Source organism: Arachis hypogaea, chromosome 18 (genome assembly GCF_003086295.3).
Source record: "Arachis hypogaea cultivar Tifrunner chromosome 18, arahy.Tifrunner.gnm2.J5K5, whole genome shotgun sequence".
Classification (NCBI taxonomy): domain Eukaryota; kingdom Viridiplantae; phylum Streptophyta; class Magnoliopsida; order Fabales; family Fabaceae; genus Arachis; species Arachis hypogaea.
The window spans coordinates 90,217,864-90,226,997 of record NC_092053.1 but is presented as its reverse complement, the minus strand read 5'-3'; positions in this window follow the sequence as shown (position 1 = coordinate 90,226,997).

Here is a 9,134-nt window from a genome sequence, read left to right as displayed (position 1 = left end):
AGTAGACTAGAGGTGCGAAATCCATCCTTGGACCCACTTGAGTTGAGTGTTGGGCTGAGCTTGGGGTGAAGCCACGAGTTGGTACTCCCTCTGGGGCATTGGACACCATCTTTGGACTCCTTTTTAGGTGTTGGGCGCCAACTGCTCCCTTTTGGGCGTCCAACGCTAGGAATGGGGTTGGTAGTTGGCGTTGAGAGCGCCCAATTTGATAGAATGCCCAATTTCGACTTTCTGTAGCTCCAGAAATGCTCCTTCGAGTGCATGGAGGTCAGAATCTGACAGCATCTGCTACGCTTTCCTTGCCTCTAAATCGGACTTTGCCAAAACTCCTCAATTTCAGCCAGAAAATACCTGAAATCATCATAAAACACAACAACTCAAAGTAGGATCCAAAAATATGAATTTTTCACTAAAACCTATGAAAATACAATAAAACTTAAACAAAACATAACAAAAACTATATGAAAATGATGCCAAAAAATGTATAAAATATCTGTTCATCATGCACCGAATTGTATCAAATAATATCATGGTGAGTGAGTTATCGTTCCCACGAGAATTAGAGGACTAAGTAATAATAATTAATTGACTATTCTAATTACACAAATCAAATAAATAGAGGAATGAATAAGAAATTAAAGCAAACGTATAACAGAGGCAATAAATAGTAAACAGCAAGGGTGAAAACAATAATGGTGAGAATGTTAAGGTTTTAGAGATATTCACTCTTTAAGAAAACAATCTTTGTGTTCATTTATTTGAGGCATGCAAAGATCAATCACGACACATCATAAATAATCAAATCCTAATTTCTTGGCAATTCAATATCTCTTTAACCTAATTAATCGTTAATTTCTTAGTCAATTATTTAAGAAAAGAGGTAAAGTATAATTCTAATTTAATTTCAAATAAGATTCAAGAATAGTCCTTAGGTTAAATTTTATGTCACTTATCCAAGCTAGTCCTAAAACAATTGAAACTTACAAAGTGTCGCTCACTCTTTGAAACACTATTCCTAGTTAAATAAAAAAGTAGTGAGAAAGAGTTTTCAAGCTAATTCAAATATTACTTTTTCCAAAACAATATTTAGAATCTAAAACGAAGTTAGAAAATTTTCAACAATTCTAAATCTTTAGGGATGAAGAATGAAAACTCAATCATGAAATAGATCAAAGCATAAATCTCAAATAAAGTAAAACTCTTAGTTTACTAATCCATAAAAATATGAATAGAGCTTCTAACCTTAACAAAGGGGATTAGTTCCTCATGGTGCACAGGAAAAATCTAAAATTCTGAATTGAAAAATGGCTCAAGGGAAAAGGAAGAAGAGGGGAAGCCATGTGCATCTTTTTTCCTTTTTATACTAACCCTAAAAACTAATTTAGAATTCAAAATAATCCAAAAAGAAACTAAATCAAAGTTAATCTAATTAATTAAGTCTTAATGAATTCATGGCAACCCTGGAGTACTTTTTGTGGCTTGAGTGTGGTTGCCTTAGACGTATGTTGACTATAGACTATTATATATCGTTAGAAAGCTCTGGATGTCAACTTTCTAATGCCACTAAAATGATGTCATTTGAACCTCACTAGTTCAAGTTATGTTTATTGTAGTATGAAGAGGTCAAAAGAGCTCAAGTAGTACGCATCGAATTTCAAGTATAACGCATGGCTTCATTTAGTGTCTTCAGCCTCTGTTTGCTCTTCAAGTATAGTGCATGACTCTTCAAGTATAACGCATGGCTTTAATTGGCACTCCTAGGGCTTCAATTTTTTTGTTCCTGATCCATGTTTGGTCCCTTTCCTCCTTGTTTGTGCTTGTGTTCTCTTGCTTGCTTCTATTCCTCCTTGTTCTTGCTTATTTTAAACACTTTCCTACACATACCAAAGCTCAAAAAAACTTCAAGAAATATTGATTAAAGTACTAAAAATCTCAATTATGAATAAGGAATTCACTAACTTTATTAAAAGAAATACTGAAAAAATAACTAAAGGTGCTCATGCATCACAACACCAAACTTAAGATCTTGCTTCTCCCCAAGTAAGAAAAGAACTATGCACAAAGGAGTCCTTTAAATTGGAGTAGGTTGAAGAATTGCTTGACATTTTAGTGAGTAAAGTGATCAAGTGACAATGGCGTAAACTCCAAATTGTGTGAGCATGTATGGATTTCAGTGCTTACTAGGCTCACAATTGAAAGTCTTAGAGTTTAGGAGTTCCATTCAGATGAATATTATAGAGGTCTCTTTATAGATTTTTACCTCGAAGACAGCTTCCCCTTTTCTTTTATTGGGTGCTTTGCACTTCGAGCCTAGCCGTGACTCTAAATATTTTGTCTCAAAAATTTCTCAACACGAAAACACCACAAGCACTTAATTGGGAAACTCTTTGAGTCCGTGCTTCTTTTTGTTCTTTCCAGTCAGTGGTGTTCAAAGTCTTTGGTTCTCTTTTATTTGCACTTGGTTTTGACACTAAATGTTCTTTCTCAAGAATTTCTTGACATAGATACACCACAAGTACATAATTAGGAAAATAACTCTTTGAGATTTAGTTCTTTTTTACCTTCCTAGCCATTGGTGCTCAAAGCCTTGGGCCTTACTCTTTGATTTTCTTTCTTTTCTTTTCTTGCTGCTTTTTGGTTTTATTGATTCTTGTGATCCTCCATAATACTTTTCTATACTTTATTCTATGTCTTAAAGCTCCCTATGCAAGTTTTCACAAACATGTAACTTCATGATCAATCATATTATCAGAACCTCCACTTCTCTTAATCTTTACTTGCCCCAAATTTAAAAAATTTTCTTCAACTTTTCCTTTCAAAAAACTCTTTATTGCATGCTTAAAGATATTGGCTACAAATAATTTCAAAAGTGAGGTGAAATGAGAAAGATTGAATCATGATTATCAAAATAGATGTAAGATATAAGAAATAAAAGCTCAAAGATAGAGTTACCTCCCTTTCCATGATCTTTTAGGCTATATGGAGCATAGCCTCCAACACCAAGCTTATAGTGGTTTCTTGTCCTCCAACACCATTTTATCCCTTGATGAGAAGTCTTTAGTAGGGATTTTCTTGTGTCTCCACCCTTAATACACCTTCTTCTTAGGAATTTTCTTTTCTTCATTTGATGGTGCATTTCCAACACCAAACTTAGGTTTGATGTTAAGGAGAGGTTTGTTTATTCTAATAAAAGGAGGCTTAGGTTTATGTATCCGGTGGTAATACTGGAAAACAAAATGCTTAGGGTCACGGCCAAGACTCATAAAGTAACTGTGTTTAAGAATCAACATACTGAACTAGGAGAATCAATAATACTATCTGAATTCTGTGTTCCTATAGATGCCAATCATTCTGAACTTCAAGGGATAAAGTGAGATGCCAAAACTGTTCAAAAGCAAAAAGCTAATAGCCCCGCTCATCTAATTAAGACTGATCTTCGTAGATGTTTTTGAAATTCATTGTATATTCTCTTCTTTTTATCCTACTTTATTTTTGGTTGCTTGGGGACAAAAAACAATTTAAGTTTGGTGTTGTGATGAGCGGATAATTTATACGCTTTTTGGCATTGTTTTTAGTATGTTTTTAGTATATTTTAGTTAGTTTTTATTTGTTTTTATTAGTTTTTATTCAAAAATCACATTTCTAGACTTTACTATGAGTTTATGTGTTTTTCTATGATTTCAGGTATTTTCTGGCTGAAATTGACGGACCTGAGCAAAAATCTGATTTAGAGGCTAAAAAAGGACTGCAGATGCTGTTGGATTCCAACTCAGCATAAAAATTCTGGCGTCAAAACGGAAGAACTGGCATAAAAGCTGGAGTTAAACGCCTAAACTGGCACAAAAGCTGGCGTTTAACTCCAAGAGAAGTCTCTACATGTAAAAGCTTCAATGCTCAGCCCAAGCACACACCAAGTGGTCCCGGAAGAAGATTTCTGCATTAATTACCTATTTTTGTAAACCCTAGGCTACTAGTTTTCTATAAATAGGACCTTTTGCTAATATACTTTTCATATACTTTTCATATACTTTTTCATCTTTGGGAGGCTGGCCATTCGGCCATGCCTAGACCCTTTTGTTCTTATGTATTTTCAACGGTGGAGTTTCTACACACCATAGATTAAGGTGTGGAGCTCTGCTGTTCCTCATGAATTAATACAAAGTACTATTGTTTTTTCTATTCAACTCAAGCCTATTTCTTCTCTAAGATATACACTCATTCTTCAACCTGAAGAAGGTGATGATCCGTGACACTCATCATCATTCTCACCTATGAACGCGTGCCTGACAACCACTTCCGTTCTACTTGCAATAGCTTGAGTGCGTATCTCTTAGCCTCCTGGTTCATGACGCATGGTTGCCTCACCTGACAACCGAGCCTTCCATTCCGTGAGATTAGAGTCTTCGTGGTATAGGCTAGAATCAATTGGCAGCATTCTTGACATCCGGAAAGTCTAAACCTTGTCTGTGGTATTCCGAGTAGGATCTGGGAAGGAATGACTGTGACGAGCTTCAAACTCGTGAGTGTTGGGCGTAGTGATAGACGCAAAAGGATCAATGGATCCTATTCCAACATGATCGAGAACCAACAGCTGATTAGCCGTGCGGTGACAGCACATTTGGACCATTTTCACTGAGAGGACAGGAAGTAGCCATTGACAACGGTGAAACCCAACATAAGCTTGCCATGGAAAGGAGTATGAATGATTCGAAGAAGGCAATAGGAAAGCAGAAGTTTAGGAGGAACAAAGCATCTTCATATGCTTATCTGAAATTCTCACCAATGAATTACATAAGTATCTCTATCTTATTTTATATTTTATTCATATTTTAATTATCAATTCTCTATAACCATTTGAATCCGCCTGACTGAGATTTACAAGATGACGATAGCTTGCTTCAAGCCGACAATCTCCGTGGGATCGACCCTTACTCACGTAAGGTTTATTACTTGGACGACCCAGTGCACTTGCTGGTTAGTTGTGCGGAGTTGTGACAAAGAGTTGAGATTACAATTGTGCGTACCAAGTTGTTGGCGCCATTGATGATCACAATTTCGTGCACCAAGTTTTTGGCACCGTTGCCGGGGATTGTTCGAGTTTGGACAACTGATGGTTCATCTTGTTTCTGAGATTAGGTAATTTTATTTTATGTTTAAGCTTTTTACTTTTTATTTTCGAAAAAAATTTTCAAAAATACAAAAAAATTTTCTATTCTGTTCTTCAGAGATTTTAAGAATTAATTCTAGAGTTTCATGATGATTTGTTGAAGTCTGGCTGGTTGTGAAACCATGTCTAAACTTTTGGACCCAGGTTTCAACTTATCATCACAAGAGCTTATTGATTTCTATCAATTTTGCTATTGAAAGTAATGATCTGCTAAAGCTTGGCTGGCCATTGGCCATGTCTAGTGTTTTGGACCGAAGCTTTCACTGAAAGCTTGGCTAGCTAGTAAGCCATGTCTAATTCCTGGACCGGAGTTTTAGACTAACATTGCATGATTCCTAGAATTCTCATTAAAAATTTTGAATCTCTTTATTTTCTTTTCCATATAATTTTCGAAAAACCAAAAAAAAAAATTTTTTTAAATCTTAAAATCAAAAATATTTTATGCTTCTTGTTTGAGTCTAGTGTCTAATTTTACGTTTGGTGTCAATTGCATTCTTCTTGCATTTTTCGAAAATTACATGCATTATGTTCTTCATTAATCTTCAAGATGTTCTTGATGATTTCCTTGCTCTGATCTTTAAATTCTCTTATTTTGTGTGTTTAGTTATTTCTCATATACATTCTCAATTTGTTAGTGTTTCTAATATGAAAATTTCTAAGTTTGGTGTCTTGCATGCATTGTTTATTTGATCTTGGTTCTTCATGATGTAGTTTCATTTTGTTATTATTCTCTAAAAATTCAAAAAAAAATTTCAAAACTATGTCTTTTCAAGTCAATAATACAGAGAATTGAAGATTCAGAACATTTAGCAGAGGAATTACACAGAAAAAGCTGGGTGTTCAAAACGCCCAGTGAAGAAGGAAAACTGGCGTTTAAACGCCAGCCAGAGTACCTGGCTGGGCGTTAAACACCCAAAAAGGTAGTATTTTGGGCCATTCTGGGTGTTTAACGCCAGGATGGCACAAGAGGGAAGATTTTGTTTTCAATTCAAATCTTTTTCAAATTTTCATAATTTTTCAAAATCAAATCTTTTTCAAATCATATCTTTTCAATCATATCTTTTCAAAATCAAATCCTTTCTATTTTTTTTACTATTTTCGAAAATCCTTGCTATAATTAATGATTTAATTCAAAATTTTCAAGTTGTTACTTGCCTATTAAGAAAGGATCAAATTTTAAATTCTAGAATCATGTCTTTTAATTTCTTGTTAGTCAATAATCAACTTTAATTTTAAAACTTTCTTTTTTTTAATTTGATTTTCAATCATATCTTCTCAATCACATCTTTTTCAAAATAATTTTCAATCATATCTTTTTTTATTTCTAATTTCAAAATCACTTAATTACTTTCTCAACATTAATTTTTGAAAATCATCAATCAATTTTTCAAAATTTCTTTTAATTATTTCAAAAATTTTTTAATTTGTTTTCGAAAATTCTTCCCCCCTTCTCACATTTTTCTATTTAAGGGACTAGCACTCTTCCTCAATGTGTAATTCGGACTCCCTTTCTCTATAAGTTTGAATTCTCCCCTCTCTACCTCCTCCTTCTATTCTTCTTTTCCTATGACATCTCAAGGAATCTCTATACTGTAACATAGAGGATTCCATACTTTCTTCTTCTCTCTCTTTCATATGAGCAGGAGTAAGGACAAAGACATTCTTGTTGAGGCTGATCCTGAAACTTAAAGGACCTTGAAGAGAAAGCTAAGAGAAGCTAAAGTACAACTCTCTGTAGAGGACCTAACAGAGCTTTTCAAACAAGAAGAAGCCATGGCAGCTGAAAACAACAACAATGCCAACAATGCAAGGAAGGTGATTGGTGACTTTACTGCACCTACTCCCGACTTCTATGGGAGAAGCATCTCTATCCCTGCCATTGGAGCAAACAACTTTGAGCTTAAGCCTCAATTAGTTTCTCTAATGCAACAGAATTGCAAGTTTCATGGACTTCCATTAAAAGGTCCTCATCAGTTCTTAGATGAATTGTTGCAAATCTGTGACACTGTCAAGACCAATGGGGCTGATCCCGAGGTCTACAGGCTTATGCTTTTTTCTTTTGCTGTAAGAGACAGAGCTAGAATATGGTTGGATTCACAACCTAAGAAAAGCCTGAACTCTTGGGAAAAGCTGGTCAATGCCTTCTTGGCAAAATTCTTTCCACCTCAAAAATTAAGTAAGCTTAGAGTGGAAGTCCAGACCTTCAGACAGAAGGAAGGTGAATCCCTCTATGAACCTTGGGAAAGATACAAGCAATTGATCAGAAGGTGTCCTTCTAACATGCTTTCAGAATGGAGCATCATAGGTATCTTCTACGATGGTCTGTCTGAACTGTCCAAGATGTCATTGGACAGCTCTGTTGGAGGATCTCTTCATCTAAAGAAGACGCCCGCAGAAGCTCAGGAACTCATTGAAATGGTTGCAAACAACCAATTCATGTATACTTCTGAAAGGAATCCTATGAATAATAGGACGAATCAGAAGAAAGGAGTTCTTGAGATTGACACTCTGAATGCCATATTGGCTCAAAACAAAATATTGACTCAGCAAGTCAATATGATTTCTCAGAGTCTGTCTAGAATCCAAGCAGCAATAGGCAGTACCAAAAAAGCTTCATCTGAAGAAGAAGCTTATGATCCTGAGAACCCAGCAATGGAAGAGGTGAATTACATGGGAGAACCCCATGGAAACACCTATAATCCTTCATGGAGAAATCACCCAAATCTCTCATGGAAAGACCAATAGAGGCCCCAACAAGGGCTCAACAACAGTAATGGTGGAAGAAATAGGTTTAGCAATAGCAAGCCTTTTCCATCATCTTCTCAGCAACAGACAGAGAATTCTAAGCAGAGCCATTCTGACTTAGCAACCATAGTCTCTGATCTAATTAAAATCACTCAAACTTTCATGAATGAAACAAGATCCTCCATTAGAAATTTGGAGGCACAAGTGGGTCAGCTGAGTAAGAAAATTACTAAACTCCCTCCTAGTACTCTCCCAAGCAATACAAAAGAGAATCCAAAAAGAGAGTGCAAGGCCATCAACATTACCCACTCGGCCGAACTTGGAGAGGAGGAAGAGGCAGTGATTTCCACTGCGGAATACCTCAATGGACGTCCACTGGCCTCCAAGGAGTCCCCTAATGAGGAACCATGGGAATCTGAGGTTCATACAGAGACCATAGAGATTCCATTGAATTTACTTCTGCCATTCATGAGCTCTGATGAGTATTCTTCCTCTGAAGAGGATGAAGATATTACTGAAGAGCAAGTTGCTAGGTACCTTGGAGTAATCATGAAGTTAAATGCCAAGTTATTTGGTAATGAGACTTGGGAGGATGAACCTCCCTTGCTCACCAAAGAACTGGATGACTTGACTAGGCAGAGATTACCTCAAAAGAGACAGGATCCTGGAAAGTTCTCAATACCTAGTACCATAGGCACTATGACCTTTGAGAAGGCTTTGTGTGACCTAGGGTCAAGTATAAACCTCATGCCTCTCTCTGTAATGGAGAAGCTAAGGATTCTTGAGGTACAAGCTGCAAGAATCTCACTAGAGATGGCAGACAATTCAAGGAAATAGGCTTATGGACTTGTAGAAGATGTCTTGGTAAAGGTTGAAGACCACTACATCCCTGTTGATTTCATAATCCTAGACACTGGGAAGTGTATGGATGAATCCATCATCCTTGGCAGACCCTTCCTAGCCACAACAAAAGCTTTGATTGATGTTGACAGAGGAGAATTAGTCCTTCAAGTGAATGAGAACTCCCTTGTGTTTAAGGCTCAAGGATATCCCTCTATAGTCATGGAGAGGAAGCATGAAAAGCTTCTCTCAATGCAGAGTCAAACAGAGACCCCACATTCAAACTCTAAGTTTGGTGTTGGGAGGCCATCATCATGCTCTGAGTATCTGTGAGGCTCCATGAGAGCCCACTGTCAACCTATTGACATTAAAGAAGCGCTTG